Raw genomic sequence first — 21356 nt, 5'->3', positions numbered from 1 at the left:
CTTTCCTCTCTCCGCTGGGAGGGGGCATGCCCTCCAGGTGCGCCTCACCTTGCCCCTCCCGCATGCACGCATGTGCGCATCCCCCCCTCCTCCCAGGTCCATGGCCTGGCCGACCTCCGAGGCCTCGCGCCGGCTGCCAAGGCCTCCTGCTAGCCTCCCGCTGGCCTGGTGCTGGCCTCCGGGGCTTCCCGCCAGGCTCCGAGGCCTCCTGCCAGCCTTCACAGCTGCCCACGGCCTGGCCTGCCTTCACCTCCTCGAGGCCAGGTCTCCAGGCTGCCTGGCCATGTTCCAGAAGCTTTCTCTCCTGATGGTTAACCCCACCTATGGCAGGCATCCTCAGAGTTTGTGAAGGTTGTTGGGATTGAGGTAAATGCGGTTACATATCTGGACCTGAATATATTGTATAAGACTTCTATTATTATTCATCATCATTATTATTATTATTATTATTATTATTATTATTATTATTATTATTATGTCCAGGGTAGGAGAAAGGAAGAACTCTTATCTGCTGGAGATAGGTGTGGATTTTGCCATTAGCCACCTTGATTAGCATGTAATGGCCTTGCATCTTCAAAGCCTGGTTGCTTCCTCCCTGGGGGCATCCTTGATTGGGAGGTGTTAGCTGGCCCTGATTGTTTCCTGTCTGGATTTCCCCTGTTTTCAGAGTGTTGTTCTTTATGCTGTCCTGATTTTAGAATTTTTTTTTAATACCGGGGGCCAGATTCCCTTTCGATGGCCTTTTAATTCCTATGGATTCCTAAGGACCCTCAGGGCTCTTCCACACAGCCATATAACCCAGAATATCAAAGCAGAATAACCCACAATATCTGCTTTGAAGTGGGTTATCTGAGTCCACACTGCCCTATATCCCAGTTCAATGTTTGGTGCTAAATTCGCAAATATAGTAATTCCTACATAACATTACCATGTATTGAACTGCTTTTTCTGTCAATTTGTTGTAAAACATGAAATGTTGGTACTTAATTTATAAAATCATAATGTAATTTGATGTTTAATAGGCTTTTCCTTAATCCCTCCTTATTATCCAACGCTTTTATTTTTCAGTGATTGGTTTGGGGGGAGGCGCCAAAATTCTGTTCGCTTACACTTGAAAATTACCTAAGGCCGGCCCTGAGTATTATCCTAATGATTATATTATATCAAGACCACAAGCCTCTGCATTGAAATGTCACAGAGCTACTTCTTGTATTTAGTAATCTTTTCTCTACCTTGTTTACATTTTCCCACCTGACCTCATCTGCATCACTGCAAATAACACTATGTATGTGAAAACGTGGGCTCTAATCCAAGAACGTTGAAGACAAAATAAATATGTCAGGCCTTAAAACCCTTCCGACGTATTCAAATTTGCTATGAATGGGTTAACATCTGTGTTTCAGAAGTACTTAATGCCTTCCTGAGATGTTGCACATAAGAAGATAGCTGATAAATCCTGTTAGGCTTTAAGACAAATTTAGATCCCTTGCTATTAGATAATTGCGATGCAGCATCTAAGGCACTAGCCACCTACATATCCTGGGAACCGGATCTTGTCTGATTTTAGAAGCTAAGGAGGGTCAGCCCTGATTAGTCCTTACATGGGAGACCACCAAGGATTACTAGGTGCTGTAGGCTAGAATTCAGAGGAATGAACCAGTAAAACCACCTCTGAGTATCCTTTAGTAAAATCCTCTGAAATCCATAGGATCACCATAAGTCAACAGGTGTCATGAAGGCAAATCACATACAACTAAGGCACTCTTGTCAAAGAAGGTACTAGGAAAGGTGATGACTTCATATCAAATGGTCTCAGTTGATGACTTACTTACATGCTATAAAGTCTCACAAATCTAATCCTAGACACATGGTATATTTAGAAATGTACACTTATAAAGAAATAGAGCTGCCTTTGAGGAGAACATCCTTAAATCTCCAAGAAAGGACCGTTAGCACTTAGATACAGCACATGAACATGTATTGAGAGATTGAGGGGAGACAATATCATACATACGCACAGCTCAACAGTATTAAACAAGACTGAGTATATTAAGAAGATAAAATTTTTTTTAAAATCATGATCTGGTTTAAAAATAAAACACCATTACCTAGTTGAGGTTTACTTACCAGCATTCTCATGGTCATGCTTGGGCCAGCAGTGGGAGCGCAATAGATGGGCAACATCAAAGCAGGCATCCAGCTGTAACAAGTCCATAAAGCAACCAGTAGCTATAGAAATGAATCCTTTTATATCTTGGACCAGGATTATGTCTCTCAGGCTCCACCCCATACCATGAAGGAGAAAGATTTAAAAGGATAGGCTTGTGGTTCAGAGCTTTTCACCTTCCCTTTCTCCAGTGTCTCATGTGGCTTATGATGCTGGATGGTCTCTAGGAATCACAGAGTTCTCAAGGAAGAATATGTTGACCCAGTGCTAGACCTAGATCCAAGGATTGTCAATATTGGTTGGGGGCCAGGAGACTGAGACCTTTTAGATTCAAGATTCATGTTCTGTAGCTGTACCTGGCTCTGATATCTCTTTTGTTCCACCGTTTGAGCAGCTTATATGCAAGGGGGCATCGACACTGTAGCATTAATGCAGCTTGACATTATTTCAACAACCATAGCTCAATATTATGTAATCATGGGAACTGTAGTTTTACAAGATCTTTAGCCTCATCTGAGACACAGAGTGCTGGTGCCTCACCATAAAACAATTCCCAGGATTCTATAACATTCAGCCATAGCAGTTAAAGTGGTGACAAACTACATTATTTCTACAGTGTGGAAGTGCACCACAAATTATTGCAGGGCTTCTGGATTGTAATCAATACATTTTTTTATTCTAATGTATATTTTCAAAGCAGTTTGGACATGTAAGAGAGAAGACACTCATCTGACTCCAACATGGGGGAAGATCTTAGTTGTCCCAATATTGTCAAAAACATTACAAATTGTTTTCAGACTATGTGCATAAGGTGTATGTAAACCAAAAATGAATGTCATGTTCAGACTTGGATCCCATTGCACATACAGTAGAGTCTCACTTATCCAACGTAAACGGGCCAGCAGAATGTTGGATAAGCGAATATGTTGGATAATAAGGAGAGATTAAGGAAAAGCCTATTAAACATCAAATTAGGTTATGATTTTACAAATTAAACACCAAAACATCATGTTATACAACAAATTTGATAGAAAAAGTAGTTCAATACACAGTAAGGTTATGTTGTAATTACTGTATTTACGAATTTAGCACCAAAATATCATGATATATTGAAAACATTGACTACAAAAATGGCTTGGATTATCCAGAATGTTGGATAAGCGAGTGCTGGATAAGTGAGACTCTACTGTATATACAAATACAGGTATTTCCCCCCCCCCCAAAAAAAACCCAGTAAAGTGTGAAATCCAAAAAACTTCTGCTTCCAAGCATTTTAGAAAAGAAATGCTCAACTTGTACAGTGATAACAAGCTTCAGTATTTATGTTACCGTCTAGATCAGGCATGGGCAAACTTCGGCCCTCCAGGTGTTTTGGACTTCAACTCCCATAATTCCTAATATCTGGCTGTTAGGAATTGTGAGAGTTAGAGTCCAAAATACCTGGAGGGCCGAAGTTTGTCCATGCCTGCTCTAGACATCCCATTTTCTCAGAAGTGTGTTTTGTAAAGGAGAGCAAAGACTGGGTTTTTCAACCTGCCTTTATCTTTGGGAACCTGGCCACACTCTACAATTGATGAAGTTGTCCTGCTCTTGTGCTCACAGGTGAGACCTTTCAGAATCGGAGCCATCATTTATGAAATGTCCTGCCATGTGTAATATACCAGACTCTATTTCAAATTGTAAGTGGGTCTCAAAGAGCTGTCCATTTCAGCCTGCTTTTAACTACTGCCAGATTTCAGTCCACTTTTTTATACTGATCATTACTGAGTTTTTAAAACATGTATTTGCATAAAATTGCAACATTATAGCTTTAGTATATGTTTGTGATTGCAATTGTGTGGTTTCATGATAAAATGAAGACTTAGTGGAATGCAGTTTTCTGTTGAAAAACTAGAAAATAGCCATTTTTAAATGAGCAGAGAAGAAGGTGTTAAATTTGTGCTCTAGGCTATTTTTATTAACAGTCACCATTTAATCATTTTTAAATTATCCCAGGATTCCAAAATTCATCAAGGAGGGCATTAACACTGTTTAACATTCAAATTAGACATCTGCTACCCCTCAGATGTGGTTCAGACTATGCCAATAATTACCTAATATTTGCATATCAGAGGAACTGAAATCTATAAACACACAAGAGTAAAATATCTGTTGTCAATCAAGTCAAGCATTTTAACTTTTCACTTACAACACTGACCTCTTCAATGTCCTCACTGTCTTTTAACCCATCTGATTGACCAATTGACTGAGATACCAGAAACCACATTTTAAAAGATTAGAAAGAAAAGGATTGTCTTATATGATTACATTAAAGTTGCATATTCTCTGAGTCTGCAACCCTGTATCTAATTATGTGGGAGGAAGCCCCAATGAATTTATAAGAATTGTTTTTGTGTAGACATAAGATTGGTCTATTAGTCTCCTAGGAAAGAGAGAGATAAAACCATAGATAAAATCTGAAAATCCCCTCTGGAATTCTGTTCATTGCTAATTTGGGAGCAAAGAATAATGGAGGTGGAATGACGGTAACTTTTGAAACACAATGGTCATCATGATAGTCTCCATCCCAGAATGCTATCAAATGTGTTGATCCCTATCAACAAATCCATCCTAGCAGTTTCCGTCTCCATCAAAAGTGGATCTTTTATAAAGTTAAGGGTCTTGATTGATTATTGAGACTAAGCCATCTCCAAATATTCTCAGGCATAGCAGGAATAACAGATAAAAATGCATGGTTGGTCAAAACATTCCTTTTAAAGCTAGTGTAAGAGTTGAATCTAGCATTGCAATGAAAAGAGAAACCCGAGGGAGGTAGAAGTCCATGCTAATCCAAATATCTTGGGGCCCTTCCACACGGTCTCTTTATCCCAGGATCTGATCCCAGTTTATCTTCTTATCCCAGGTTATCTGACAGTGTAGACTCATATATTCCAGTTCAAAGCAGATAATCTGGGATCAGATCCTGGGATAAAGGAGCTGTGTGGAGGGGCCCCTAAACCTGCAATCCTTGATCTATCCTAGTTTATGTGGCAAGTGCTGCTGGTTTCATTTAGGCCTCTCCAGATGTCAAAAGCAGGGTTGTTTTTTTTTTAATGCAAGGCTTCTCTTTGGGCAAAAAGATAGTCTGGAAAAATACTTTTGGCCTTACAGATCCTAGAATTGATGGAAACATGATTGCTGGATTTCAGGAGTTGCAATCCAATGAAGTAACTTTTTGAAGACCAGCCCAAGATGCCCCTTCTTTTTAAAACTCTGGCTGCAAATGGTGCATGGTGTGTTAATTACTCCTTTAGTTCCATACTCTCCAATTATTGTGATCTGGCAAGGACTGTTGCAATTAATCCTCTCTTGTCAAAATGTTTTCAGCTACATTTAAATTGTCCCAGTTTCTCTCTCCTCTTTTCACGCTTTGTAATCAGCTTACTTGATTTGCTGCAGACTGAGTTCAAAATGTAAAGGTAGCTTGCACTCATCTCTGTAGGAGGAAAGAGGAGAGAAAGAGTTGGGTCTTACCTTTTACACAATGCTCAGGAAAAAGCAAACTCTCGTGGCTTGTGGGTTCTTCCCCAGAAATAAATATTGTTATCTTGACCACACTTTGACCATACACTTGGTCATACATATTATCTGTGAAATATTGGCAAGCATGTAGTCCTTTACTATTGACTGAACATGTGACATGAAGTCTCAAAAAGCCAGACAGAAGACAGAAGCAACTTTCACAGGGAAGGTTCACCTTCAAAGTTACCATTACAGCACTCATATCATTCTTTGACCTCACTCCATGTTAAACTAAATTAGCAATGAACTGAATTCCAGTCATGCCAGTCAGATTTACTTTCTACGGTTTATTAGAAAACATGGTCTACCACCAAACTAGTCATTGTTTTCTTCAGATAGACAGGTAGCATCCATTTATGGAGTGAGCTGTGAGTGGTATCTAGATTAATAACAGGGGCAAGTTACAGGGAGAGATCCACTCCCTTGTTTAAGGAGCTCCACTGGCTGCCGTTCATCTTCCGGTCCCAATTCAAGGTGCAGACCATCATCTATAAAGCCCTAAACGGTTTGGGACCCACCTACCTCTGTGACCGTATCTCCTTCCATAAACCTGCTCGTTCTTTGCGATCATCCGGGGAGGCCCTGTTATCACCATTGTCTATATCCCAGGCCCGCCTTGTAAGTACAAGGGAGAGGGCCTTTTCTGCTGTGGCCCCCCGACTGTGGAACTCACTACCTACTGAAATTAGGCAAGCTCCCACTTTGTTAGCTTTTAGGAAAGAATTGAAAACATGGCTCTTCCGCTGTGCTTTCAGTGAGTAATTTCTGTTATATATCTCCGTGTTACTCCCCTCCAAACATCTATCCTCTAGATTACCCCACTTCCAAATGTCCCTGCCCATAGTGGAGTACCCCTCTGTCCCTCTCACTCCGGGTTTTATCTCTGTGTTCACGCGGCCTGCCCTTGTTTTATTGTTTTTTGATTTCTTGATGTTCTGTTTATTATTATTTATTGTATTTTGAATGGTGCTATGATATGTTGTTTTTATATTTTATTATATTGTATTGCTCTGGGCATGGCCCCATGTTAGCCACCCCGAGTCCCCATTGGGGAGATGGTGGCGGGGTATAAATAAAGTATTATTATTATTATTATTATTATTATTATTATTATTATTATTATTATTATCTACTTGTATATATATTTCAGCCTTGCTGTGTGTCCGCAGGTTATTTCTGAGTTAAGGCAATCCTATCATGGGATTGTCTTGGCAAAATTTGTTCAGAAGAGATTTCCCATTGTCTTTCTCTGAGGCTGAAAGTATATGACTCACCCAAGTAGGTTTCAGGCCAAGTGGGGATTCGAACCCTGGCCTACAGGGTCAAAGTCCAGCGCTCAAACCACTATACCATGCAATAAAATCACAGGAATAATTACAGCTAAAAAAACACCATAGAAATTGCAACCTGATAAAATAAGGCACTATTTATAATCAAGAGGAAAGAAATTCAGGAAAATGTGGCTTTTTCTGCCCTACACATGATGAACCAGCAGACGTGGGAATGTTTGTGCGGTCAGTGATGTGACAAAGCTCAACATACTTTCAAAAGGCGAAAACTAACAGGATTAAATTTAGCTTAGGAAGAGCACAGAATAACATACTCAGATACTACAGGGGTTTAAGACCAATAATTGTATTAAAAGCTTTGTAAGAGCCCTCACTAACTCTGCCCAGGCAGTAAAAAGGCCAGGGGGCGGTGGAGATGGAAATGTAATTATTCCTTCCTTTTCTTTTATGGATTCCTCATACATTAGCTTGAAGTAGGACTGCTGCGAAATGGTTTTGTGGTGGGAATGGGAAAGGAGGTTTCATGATCCTCTAATTCAGGGAAGTCAGACTCATTTTCACCAAGGGCCACATCAGCCTTATGGTTACCTTCAAAGGGCCAGTTGTAATTGTAAGAGTATATCAATGTAACTATGTTGCCCTGGCATTAATAGCCTTGTGGGCCATATAAAAAGACGTGGTGTGCTAGATTTGGCCCATGGGCCTTACATACTGATCTAAATGCTGTTTGATTGCAACTCCCAGCAGAACTGGCCACTGCAGCAAATGGGAAGGAAAACTGGGAGTTGTGGTTCAAGGGCCACATGATCCACACTCCTGTCTTAAGAGGAAAAACCAAACAATGGGAAAGAGAGTGCTTCATCCTTTCCCCACCATCAGTTTCCCTTATGACACTTTCCTTACTTAAGCAAGAATATAGCACTGTGTTCTCAATCTTTTCTTCAACATGAGTCACGTTTTAAATACCTTTTGTGGATGCAGACCCCCAAGACTTAACTCAGGAATTAAGACACTAGACTGCATCAAATAATTATTTCAATTTTGTCATGAAGACCCTTCAAATTTAGAGAGATGGGGATATAAATTAATCTGTTAATGCACACACTTCTATTTTAATATAATACGTTAATTATAATGATTCCACATGAATTTAAAATAATAATATCAACACTGATAATAGTTATTAATTTAATCCTTCACAAACCCCGTCTGATGACATCACAGATACCAGATTGAGATCCATTGAAGTGGCCCAAATCCTAAGAATAAGAAAATAAAATACCTGTTGAAGCTGAGATTTCACTTCTTGTAGGAAATAACTAGGCAATTTAGCAGAGGTGAAGATAGCCTCTTCAGAGTAATGGTTTAGCATTGGACTATTACTCAGTTCCCCACTATACCAAGGAAACCCACAGGGTGACCTTGGACAAGTCATAGTGTCTCATTCCCAGAAAACCTCATGTCAGGTTTGCCTTAAATGTAAAGGTTCCCCCTGGACATAAAGTCTAGTCGATTCCGACTCTGGGGGTTGGTGCTCTATTATTAAGCTGAAGAGCCATCGTTGTCTGTAGAAACCTCCTAGGTCGTATGGCCAGCATGACTGCATGGAGTGCCGTTACTTTCCTGCCGGAGTGGTATTTATCTACACACATTTGCATGTTTTTGAACTGGTAGGTTGACAGAAGTTGGGGCTATCAACAGGAGCTCATCCCATCCCGTGGATTCAAACCACTGACCTTCCGTTCAGTCATGAGAGGTGCTGGAAGTTGTAGTATCGTAAGATCTGAAGAGCCTCATTTCACCATTCTTGCTTCTGGAATAAGTGGAACAGGTTCAAAATGAGAAACTGGAAATAAGAATTTCTGGGATACGTAGTTTCTAAGACACTTGATATTATATCAAGGACTTAAGGACTCTGTGTATTTTATACTGATGCCTGCCATGTTGCTGGTATAGCATTAAAGGTATTGTGTAGAAAGTATTCTATTTTAATTCTGAGCCATTCAGAGAAATGCTGCTTGGTTTAATAAAACAGCCGTGCAATTAAGGACTTAAGCATCACAAATTTGCAAAAGCCAATACCTACCTCACATTTGAAAATGGCAGAATCTATGTATCCCCAAGAGGGATTTCCTTTTAAACCTGGGATCACATGGAGGATCATCCTGCCAATACAGGGACTCATTAAATGTGGAATCTGAATGCGTTGAGAAGAAAATACATAAATCTTCTACCTCCCCCTAGCATTGTTAAGCATCTCCAAAACACAGTCCTCACATTGGGTGTTTGACTCCATGGATCTGAATGATTGATGAGCAGAATTGGGTGTTATTCTTCGTTATTTGTTAGGTTTTACTGGAGATGGAATTAAGTTATCTATCTTCTGAGGGACGTCTGCCAAACTGGCTCAAATGTAACATTACTGAGGATTTTGAGTATACAGCTATCTAGCAATGGGGCAGTTGGAGAGACCGGCACTGAAATTTCCATAGCAACCCACATGGAGTATGAAGAAGAGCTTTGATGAGGCCACAGAGGTTGACTTCTCTCTGTCTCTCTCTCAAATGCCTTATGCACTTAATAAGCACACCTAGCGCTCAGAAGGCATGCCCTGAGCACCTGCCCAGGTAATATATGGATGAAATCAGTGCTACCAGAGCTCTGCAGCCATTAAATTTTAACCAACTGACCTATACTGACCTATTTTTACATTAATGCCTCCCTCCTTCTCTCAGTTGCAAAAGAGGACAAATATTTTGTACATAGAGTTGGAAGGGAAAAGTGTTTCAACAGGGACCCTTTCACACTATGCAGTTGTAGCACTATGTATCCACTTTGTGAGAGCCAATGTGATGTACTGGTTAGATCAGGACTCTGGAGACCAGGATTCGAATTCCCACTTAGGAGTGTAACTCACTGGGTGACCATGGGCAAGCCACACACTCTCAGGCTGCTTCTGCATTTAGTGCAGATCTGAATGTGGATTAAGGAGATCCCATTCCACTGTGGAGAGTCTCCACGAGCACCCCGGGAACAGCTAAAAAGCTCCCATGGCGTCCGCAAGGCTCCCCTCATGCCGAATCGATCCAACATAAAGAAATACTTCTTTTTCCTTACTCAAACTGAGAAAAATGTACTGAACAGAAGCAGCTCATCCAATGAGACTCAGAGATGGAAATCATGGCAGGCAGGGAAACAAAAAAGGGAAAGTGATTCCCTCTTGGAGAAAAGGTGTTTGTTTACTTTCCTGGGAGTATATCTGGCTATATCTGGTTCCCGCATCCAGATACTCCAGCAGTAGGACTGTTGCCACTGCGCATTTTGCTCCCATATTCCTGCTCTGCAAAGACCATATACTGGTTGCAGAGCATTTTATCGCCAATTTTGCTCTATTTGGCTAAATGCACATGCCAGTGCACATTGAGGGTGTGTGTTTTCTGGACAATCTCCCCTTTGATTCCACTTCCTTCCAGATTTTCAGGCCCCAGAAAACCCCATGATAGACATAACAGCAACATCATAGATCTCTATCCATTGTCCAAATACTTCCACTACACCTTTTGAGTGGTCCCATTGATGCCATTTGAAATGGGAGATTTTTTGCTGACTTTCATTCCTTCATTACATTTCTGCTTACCAGACTGAATGGTTCTACTGATTGCTTTATTTTAGTCATAGCACTAAAGTAGTATAGCCACTTCAATTATATGGCTACATCTTTTAAAACAGATATGTGAGATAGATAATGTGAATACTGAGGGAAGGGCATGGAACGACCCAAAGCTATGAAATCCTGGGAGATGCAGGTGAGGCTCCAACACTCTTTGGCAGAGAAAGCTAAATACATTTATAAAACTACAACTCCCATATACCATAGTATTGATCCATGGCAATGAAAGTAATGTCGAACTGCATTAATTGAACAGTGCAGATGCCCCCCTACCAGACATGTTGAAGTAGTGAAGGTAATGAAAACCTATGAGTAGAAATGCATTATGAGAAAACTGTTTGTGTGTGTGTCAGAAGCGACTTAAGAAACGACAAGTTGTTTCTGGTGTGAGATAATTGGCCGTCTGCAAAGACATTGCCCAAGGGACGTACAAATGTTTGATGTTTTATTTATTTATTTATTTACAGTATTTATATTCCGCCCTTCTCACCCCGAAAGGGACTCAGGGCGGATCACATTGTACACATATAAAGCAAACATTCAGTGCCATATAACATAGGACAGAGACAGAGACAGACACAGAGGCAATTTAAACCTTCTCCAGCTTCCAGCTTCCTGAGGGTATGTTTGATTCTGGCCACAGGGGGAGCAGCTGCTTCATCATCCACTGCGACGGCAACTTCCTCATTCCAATGGCGGCTGGATGATTTTTTTATGGTGTCATAAATTAGCCTCCCCACATATAAGTGGTATCTAAATTTCCTACTTGATAGATGTAACTATCTTTCGGGTTGCTTAGGTCAGCAACGAGCAGGGGCTATATTTTATTTTTAATGGTCGGGTGCTCACCCTGACACCGGCTGGCCTCGAACTCATGACCTCTTGGTCAGAGTGATTTATTGCAGCTGGCTGCTAACCAGCCTGCGCCACAGCCTGGCCCGGCCTCCTCCTCACATGGGAGGCTTCTCACATGGGGAGCTAGAGCTGACAGAGGGAGCTTACCCGTTCTCCTTGGATTCGAACCGCCGATCTGTCAGTCAGCAGTTCTGCCGGCACAAAGGTTTAACCCATTGTGCCACCCAGGGGCTCCTAGAAGAACTGTTGAATTTAGGTCATAAACGTCAAGGTGATGACTCTGTGACATTATGTTTGCCCAGGGGATGCCCGTATGTTTGATGTTTTACCATCCTTGTGGGAGGCTTCTCTCATGTCCCCATGTGGGGAGTTGGAGCTGACAGAGGGAGCTCACCAGCTCTCCCTGGATTCGAACTGCCTATCTGTCGGTCAGCAATCCTACCAGCACAAGGGTTTAACCCATTGTGCTACCAGAGGCTCCTGTTCATCAGATCATCAGTTGATAAATAAAGAAAGAGCTGTATATACAATACCGATCTCTTCAGGAAGAAAATATGCTGTGAAAAGAAGGAAGAAAGGAGAGAAAGATCAGGTCTTATTTTAAGAGAAGAAGCTGTACAAGTTCCTTGCCATTTCAAGATTAATAACAATCCTCCAACCTGATAATAAGGATCCATCAGCAGCCACCACTGCTAGTGAGCAGTTCTCACCATTGTACACTGGGGGTCACTAAAGCATTGGATTTGGATCTGCCCTTGCTGAAGTTGAGTGAAAGTCAATGATGTCATTGTCTCTCTCCTCTGTATTTCCATTACAAGGAACCATTGGGGGATGTTGTTGTTTTAAACTTAAAAGGCAACACCTCCATCTATTTATATTCTTGTTTCTAAGAAGAAGAAGAAGCTATGCAGTACTGGTTATCTTCAGGGACAAGCACCAAAGAGTAATGTGGAACACTAAGAAAAACAGGGATGGAAAAAGAAAACACCTTAGAAACCAGCTTTCTTCTTCCCTTGCTTTTTTTCCTCGTATCTTCTTTGGTTTCTTTTCTCTTTCTTCTTCTAGGCCAAATTTCCACTTTAGAAATCCCATTTAGATTTTCAGAATGTCTGAATTTCTTTCTATTTTGAATCGTTATCTCTTATATAGAATTCCAAAACTCTCCAAATTCTGAAACTGTCCACATGGGTGACTGAATTAGTGACACCTTTGCCGACTGATGGTTCAAGTTACAGAAACATGGCTTCATGCACAAAATAATTAAAAAGTATTGTGTATGAAATTACTTTCAGGTTATGTATATAGTGTGTATATGATACATAAATTAATTTCGTGTTTACTCTTGGGTTTCATCTCCAAGAAAACTTATTATGTACATGAATGTATTCCAAAATTTGAAAACATTTCTAGTCCTAAGCATTTTGGATAAGGGATTCTTAACCTGTACCTCTAAGGACCAATAGATTAATTATAGCAGAAACTATTTTGGACTTGAGCCTATTTCTTTGGTCACATGAAGTGTTATTATCTGTGGAAAACATAGGGATATATATATGGATATAGGGAAGGGAGGAAATAATGCCCATAACTGGGTGAAATGCTGTGAAATGTTAGAAGTGCAATCTGTGATAGATAGAGATTAAATGTGCAAAGGTTGTGAATAATGAACATTCACAACAGCTGTAATTTAAAATCTGAAATTGTCCACATGGATGGTTGAGATGGTGACAGCTTTGCTTTCTGGTAGTTAAGTTACACAAACTTTTTTTCACACATAGTAAAGGTAAAAGTTAACCCCTTGGCATTAAGTCTAGCCGAGTCCGACTCTGGGGGTTGATGCTCATCTTTATTTCTAAGTCAAATTGCCTGCATTGTCCATAGACATCTCCTAGTAATGGAGCAGCATTACTTTCCCGCCGAAGCAGTACCTATAGATCTACTCATATTTTCATGTTTTTGAACTGCTAGGTTGGCTGGGGCTAACAACAATAGCTCACCCTGACCTGTGGATTTGAACCACCAACCTTCCGATCAGCAGGTTCTGCAGCTTAGCGGTTTAACCCACTTCACCACACACACACACAATTATCTTATGAAATTATCTTTCAGGCTATGTGAATATCGATATGAAACATAAATTAATTTCATATTTAAATTTGTAGGATGGCATGTTTCCTGCAGCTTGATAGAGCAGAATCCCATCCAATGGGTTCAAAATGCAAGAAAGGGGGCTCTATCTAAACCTTAAGACAATCTTTCTGGTAGCAGGAGTTGTTTGGTTGTGGAACAGACAGATTTCACTGGAGATTTTGAAACAGAGATTGTGCTGCCATCTGCGAAGCGATACTTTAGCTGTTGGTTTCCTGCATTAGCAGGGGGTTGTATTAGATCATCTTTACAGTCCCTTTCAAGTTGACAGTTCTGTGATCCTGTAGAGGTTTGAGATGAAGAAACCAGCGGGTGAAGGCTTCAGCGGCCAATTGCAATAGGTCATCCTGCTGCTAAAGTGACAACTAAAGGACTTGTTCAAAAGTTGGCAACTTTTAAGTATTACTAAGTGAATGGAGGTTCGAGTTCTTTTCAGTGTCTTACTCCTATCATGATTTTCCAAATTATAGGACTTTTTTTCATGTCAAGAGCGACTTGAGAAACTGCAAGTCGCTTCTGGTGTGAGAGAATTGGCCGTCTGCAAGGACGTTGCCCAGGGGACGCCTAGATGTTTGATGTGGGAGGCTTCTCTCATGTCCCTGCATGGAGCTGGAGCTGACAGAGGGAGCTCATCTGCATTCTCCCCAGGTTGGATACAAACCAGCAACCTTCAGGACAGCAGTCCTGCCAGCACAAGGGTTTAACCCATTGTGCTACTGGGGGCAATTATAGGATTGAAGCACAGAATCAGTAAATGAATGTCAAGGTGGTGAAAAGTCTAATGCAAACCATTATCGAATGGGCTGCCAACTTTTGAATCAGCCACTGTTCTTTAGTAGGAGACTTGATCTATGGCAGGTGCATCTTCTAGATGTTTTGGACTTCAGTGCCCACAGCCCTGAGACTGTGGGAGTCCTAGTGGAATACATTACATGTGCTCAATAACCCCACCACATGATACTGGATTTATCTAGATGATACTGGATGATCTACAATACTGTTGTGTGCCATTAAAAGCAAATACTTGTCAATTTCTGTGAATATGATCTCTGTTAAAGGCACAGCAGTAGGCTAGAATAATTGTTATTCTTTAAATTAAAGTCTATTTCATACACTGGTCTTATCCGTATGAAAACAATTTGAGGGAGGATTCAAAAACAATAGAATACTCTGCAATTGTGGCTTCAGACTTCAGGAAAGGAGATTCCACCTGAAAATTAGGAAGAACTTCCTTACTGTGAGAGCTGTTCAGCAGTGGAACTCTCTGCCCTGGAGTGTGGTGGAGGCTCCTTCTTTGGAGGCTTTTAAACAGAGGCTGAATGGCCATCTTTCAGGGGTGCTTTGAATGTGATTTTCCTGCTTCTTGGCAGGGGGTTGGACTGGATGGCCCACAAGGTCTCATCCAACTTTATGATTCTATAATGCTGATTCTAATTGATCTTACCTTTTCAATTGCTTTTAAACTCTCCCAGATTTTTCTCTCCTCCCACTTTTGCTCCCAATACAGGATCTAAGCCTGAATCTAGCTCCCCTACAGAGTTACAGAAAATTGATTTCCTCTTAACTGCAAGCAGAATTCCCATCCAGCAGAATCCTGGGATTTATAGTTTGGGAAAGAAATTAGAGCACTAGCCTCCTCTTTATAGTACTAAATCTATGAGATGAAGCTATGACCATTCTCTAAAATGACATAAAAATAGAGTGGTTTATTCAGTGAGCCAATGGCATAGGATGAGATGCTGCTTTTGCTGACTTTTCATTGGAATCTTCCTGTGCTGATTCTGTCTCTTTCTCTTGCACATAAAATCCATCAAGGAGGGAAATACAGAATGGCATATAATGTTCTTGACAAAAATCACTAAGAACACTTCATGTAGAAATATTCATAAGAAACTAAAGAAAACAATATTTTGTTCTTAGGTGCTCTGCCTTGCAATAGTTATTCCAGCACACTAGGTGGAGCTATTACCACCACCCCCAAAATAGAGGGACCTCCTTTTTCAGGAGTATTTTTAAATTCTTGACAATGTTTTGTTTTCCAGTGTTTCGTATGGACCATAATGCACAGGTTACGCATATCTAGCCTAGAAAACTGAATGATAGGTTCCTCCTTGACACAGCAACAAATCAAAACATACAAAACTACCAGTACAGGTTGAATAATCTGGACCAGAAGTGTTTCGGACGTGGGATTATTCTGTCTAAGCATGAGATTTTTTATGTTCCCTATACATCTTATACACAAAGCCTAGATGTAATTTTATATAGTAAAGGTAAAGGTTTTCCCCTGACATTATGTCTAGTCAAGTCCGACTCTGGGGTTGGTGCTCATCTCCATTTCTAAGCCAATGAGCCGGCATTATCCATAGACACCTACAAGGTCATGTGGCTGGCATGACTACATGGAGTGCTGTTACCTTCCTGCCAGAGCAGTACATATTGATCTACTCACATTTTATGTTTTTGAAGTGCTAGGTTGGCAGAAGCCAAGGCTAACAGCGGGAGCTCATTCCGCTCCCTGGATTTGAACTGCCGACTTTTCGGTCAGCAAGTTCAGCAGCTTAGCGGTTTAATCCACTGTGCCACCAGGGGCCTAGTAATTTTATATGCAATGCTTTAAATAATTTTGTTCACAAAACAAAGTTTATATATACTGTATTAAGATATTAGAAGGTTTTCACCCTTTCAGCCACCCATGTGGACATTCAGATTTTGGAGTATTTGGGATTTTGGAATGCCCAGCCTGTAATACACCATCTCAGTGGTTCTCAACCTGTGGGTCCCCAGGTGTTTTGGCTTACAACTCTCAGAAATCTCAGCCAGTTTACCAGCTGTTAGGATTTCTGAAAGTTGAGGGCCAAAACTCTGCGGACCAACAGGTTGAGAACCACTGCACTATCTGTAACAACTCACCATCTATTATATAGAATTAAGACTCTTAAAAGCCATTAAAACGTAGAACATAAAAATGTAAAACCAATATAGATGGAATAGGAAACCTTTCACTTGCTGACAGAAAGAGAGCAAGGAGAAAGCTCTCTAGAAAAGCCTAAGAACAGCCATCAGAAAGACAGCCTTCTTCCCACCAAATATGTCTAGGGAAATAATAGAAAGCAAGGGTGCATCTGCATTGTATAATTAATGCAGTTTGATATCACTTCAGCCTTGATGGCTCAATGCTATAGAATCATGGGAGTTGTATTTTGGTGAGGTACTCACACTCTTTGGCAGAGAAGGCTAAAGATCTTGTGAAACTGCACTCCAAAGATTCCATAGCATTGGGCCGTGGCAGTTAAACTACATTAATTCTACGGTACATATGCACACAGAAAAGAGCTCAAATTGTACAAATAAGGAGATGTGGTCCTTCAGATAATCTTAATGCAAGTCTTATATGTGTTATTAACATTACATGTATAAATAAACAGAATTCAGGCAGTATCAATTCCAGCTCATTTGTCTCGGAAATGATGTTTGTAATTCTTCCTACCTTAAAAAAAGTTGCCAAATCTTACTCTGGACCCTGCAGTTTGCACTTTGAACCTGTCCTGAAGTCAAAAGCCCAAACTCTAAACACATGCAATTCATAATTGTGCAGCCAAAGTCTAGGAAGTGGGCAGGGAAGCATTTCATTGTTTGCATTTCATTCTTCCAGTGAGAAAGAGACAGAACCGTATAGCTCTGAAGATGCTCCATGTGTTATAGGTGTGCAAACACATACATGCCAGTCTGAATTCTCCCTCCTCATACTTTCACAATACTCGCCCAGGTTGCAGATTACAAATGATGTCACTAAAATGCAGACAGAAGTATGTTAATATTCCTGGGGGCTACATTTTCGCCCACACCTGTTTCAAAAATAAAGCAAACGCTGGGCTCTGAGGCTGCTTGCAGTCCTTGTAAATACCGCTTGTGCCTTTAAGGTGTTTTGCTCTGTCGGTGGGGATATTTTAAGACAAGTGTGTTGGCTCTTTTCCCTAGAACTCCAGCTTCTGAATCCTCCCAGGGCCTTCCTGCTAGGAGAAATGAGACGGCAGCCTAGAGAATTGGATTGGGTACTAGGAATGGGCAGCAAAATATTTCTTTTGTTATTATTGTGTTCTTATTGCCAGGAATGGAGAGAGGATTTTTCTTCAATGCATAGCAAAATGACCTGGCTGGTGTTTGACTCAAAATGTATGCATGTATGGCATTTGCTGCTCTGTCTCAGACAACAACATGTCTTGGCTATGTCTCTTTCTTATTACTCACCTTGTTGTTATTACCACCCACTTTATATTTGGTTATGGTAGGAAAAGCCTCTGTCTCTGAGGACATGCTATTGTAGTTCACAGGGACGCTGATTAGGGGATTCTGAGAGCCGTAGTCAAAGAAAATACCTTTCCAAGCTCTATTCTCAACCCATGGAGCCATGTTCACAGATGCTCTTAATGAAACAACTGAACCTGGTAATGAAGTTCAACCCAGGCTTCCATGGTGCTGTGGTTTAACTGGATTCAAAATAGGACTTTGGGGGATAATGGTGGTCCATGTTTTATGTGCTACTGAATTCAGGCAGGTTATCAGCTGCCCGACAAAACATGGCTTTTTTGCACGGCTGTCTGACAGCCCAGCACAGTGTGCTGGGGAAGGCAACCTCTCTGCAGAGCACAAGGGCAAAGGGCTAGAGGGAGATGCTGTCAAGATATTTTCCAGAAGGTTTAGATTAGGAAAGACAGGTGCGAGCAGAGCTCAGGGACCTTGGAACAGATGCTGTCAGAAAGGAGGGCGAAAGAAAAAGGAGCAGGCACAGAGTGTAAGATAGATGCCCCCCCCCCCCCAATTGCTGAATATAGGTCTGCAGCCATGATTTAGAAGCACAATCTTATAGATCTAGGAGTGGCTATTTTCTATTCCACAGGAATTGATCTCAGGCTATCTGCTCATTCCAGATTACCTGGCAGTGTAGAGTCATATAATCCAATTCAAAGCAGATAATCTGGGATTAGATTCTGGGATTCAAGGAAGTGTAGATCCAGTCTTGGTAGTTGTTTAAATAAAACCGAAAGGGATGGGAGGGGGGAATTAAAAGAAACATTTTCTTCCATTTAGAAAGAACCCATATTTCATCACACATTAGTTGCCATTGCATAATAGTCACACACCTGGGTGAGTGAATTAAGGATGTGATGGCCTTTTTGGCACAGTGGTACTTGCCTCACCAAAAGGGAAAGAGGGCAGGCTGGGAGGGGGGATTCATTCCTCTTCCTGGAAGAATGGAGCATCACCCACCCATAAGACTATGCCTTTATCGGCATATAGGTGAGTGATGCCCATGTGGCTGTCCCTTTGAAGTGAAGCATTACGCACTCATGCACATGCTTCCTTTAGAGGCTTCTTTTTCACCACATAATAGTCACATTCACATAAAAATCTCTCACACACCCCTTTCTCCCTCAAAATGGGGAAAATGCAGCTATTACACAATGAAAGATGGTGTTTTGTTTTGATTGGGACTGATAGAAAGTTATAACAAGGTATAGGTTGAGTATTGCTTATCCAGAATTCCAAAGTATTCCAAAGTTTGAAATTATCCATATGAATGGCTAAGATGGTGATAGCGTTGCTTTCTGATTCCAACATCTGAAATTATCCATATGAGTGGCTGAGAAGGTCACAGCTTTGTTTCTGATTGTTTAATGTGCAAAAAAATGCTTCATGTGCCAAATTATTTAAAATATCATATAAAATTACCTTCTGGTTATGTATGGATGTTAATACAGGTGGATATTAAGCAAAGGAATTTCATGTTTAGACTTTGTGCCATCTCCAAGATATCTCATTATGTACACAGAAACAAATACAAGTATTCCAAAACCTGAAAAAATCCAAAATACACCTTGTACCAAGCATTTCAGGTAAGGGATATTTGTATAAAGAGACAGGCCCAGGTCTTGATTTTGAAAAGGAGCACTGGAACAGTAAACTCCAATTTTCAGCAAAAGGGGGGTTAATGGGAGGTTGGGGTGCAGAGACTCCAGAAACAGCAAAAACAAAGTGTTACACATGGAACATGAGCTGCATGATTCCTACCCTCTTTCAAAATGATAGAAACTGTATCCACTAACTTGTCAAGATGGATCAAGCCTTCATTTTTTGACTCACCTGAGTATGTGGCTATGGGGACTGTTCTGCTGGATACCTGAACTTCAGAGTTTAACATTGATTGTTTAGATATTTAAATGTCCATTCATAGATCTAAAAGCAGCCATGGCTCATTGCCTGTCATTGGGGCAGTAAATCTGGGCTAGGTTTTAGTCTGAACTTGGAGATCTCCAAGGCTCTGAATTCCAACTAAAACTTGGAGTGAATTCATTGTCACACTACATGAAAGCCAATATTTGGAGACTCACTCATTCTCTATTCTTCTTGATCACCCACAAAATAGTGTGTAGCTGAAGTTGGAGAGAAATGAGTGCTTCTTCCTGGAACCCCGCATTCCTTTCAAGGATGCTTCTTCAATCTTTTCAGATTTATCAGGAAATCTCAACACAGCTGGTTAAACAAACATTCTAGCCTATACATTTACATAAAGAGATGTTGGAGGTGTGGCATTGCATGATTTTTAAAGCTGTTGAACACCATATTATATATCTGCTTGGATAAAACAACATTTTGTTTATTTTCCCGCACGAAACACAGAAAGCAACCTCAAACTCAGCACCTTTCCCAGTGACCGTGCCGAAAGCTTGGTTTATTGGCACATGGTGCTAGCCTCTTTTTTGCACTTTTGATTTATTTTTAGTACAAGAAAAATGAATTTAGCTGTAATCTTTCTGCATAATTAATGATCAAAGTCTTTTCATGTTCTGTGGAACTTACACTCGATTTTCTCCCTCTCTCATTAACTCCCTTGGCAACCGAGTCTGCAATCTAACATGAAGGGTCTGTATTACAAATACACAAAAACTCAGAGATTTGAACTTTTGGGCAAAACAAAACCCGGGTGCATTTGCTATATAATGTGGTACAAAGTGCAATGGGCAGATTATACTTTTCGTTAAAACATTCTTAATGAATATAACAACTAAATAACAACCAAATGGACAACCCCTCCTAAGGTTCCTCCCCCCCCCCCAAAAGTATTTTTTTCCATTAAAAGGTAAAAGTTACTCCTTGTACAAAATAATCTATTTGCCTCTTGGGTTGCTGTGAGTTTTGCAGGCTGAATGGCTATGTTCCAAAAGCATTCTCTCCTGACATTTTGCCCACATTTATGGCAGGCATGCTAAGAAGTTGTGAGGTTAGGGTTGGAAACAAGACAAGTGGGGTTTATATATCTGTTGAATGTTCAGAGTGGGAGAAAGAACTCTTGTCTGTTGGATGCAAGTGTGAATGTTGCAACTGGCCAGCTTGATTAGCATTGAACAGCCTTGCAGCTTCAATGCCTGGCTGCTTCCTGCTTGGGAGAATCCTTTGTTTGGAGGTGTTAACTGGCCCTGATTGTTTCTTGTCTGGAATTTCCCTGTCTTCTGAGTGTTGTTCTTTATTTAGTGTCCTGGTTTTAGAGCGTTTTAATACTGGTAGACAGATTTTGTATTTGCCTATTTTTTCATTAGTACTGTATACTTAAAGGTAATTATGTTGGTCCATCATGGCCTTTAATAAAGTCACAAGAACCTTTGTA

General features: G+C 40.7%; 1 long non-coding RNA gene across 7 annotated transcripts in view; it reads left to right on the top strand.

Moving 5' to 3' along the window:
- The window catches only part of LOC103279101 (uncharacterized), an 82129-nt gene that overhangs the window by 10324 nt on the left and 50449 nt on the right, over positions 1-21356 (top strand). Inside the window, exon 3 of one of the 7 annotated variants that reach the window (XR_009999898.1) lies at positions 3770-3846. The exons of the other annotated variants lie outside the window; for them this stretch is intronic. This is a non-coding gene — a long non-coding RNA (uncharacterized LOC103279101). The remainder of the gene's footprint in view (positions 1-3769; positions 3847-21356) is intronic. 7 annotated transcript variants of the gene reach the window in all.

Source organism: Anolis carolinensis, chromosome 6 (assembly GCF_035594765.1).
Source record: "Anolis carolinensis isolate JA03-04 chromosome 6, rAnoCar3.1.pri, whole genome shotgun sequence".
Lineage (NCBI taxonomy): Eukaryota > Metazoa > Chordata > Lepidosauria > Squamata > Dactyloidae > Anolis > Anolis carolinensis.
This window is presented reverse-complemented; position numbering and strand designations above follow the sequence as displayed.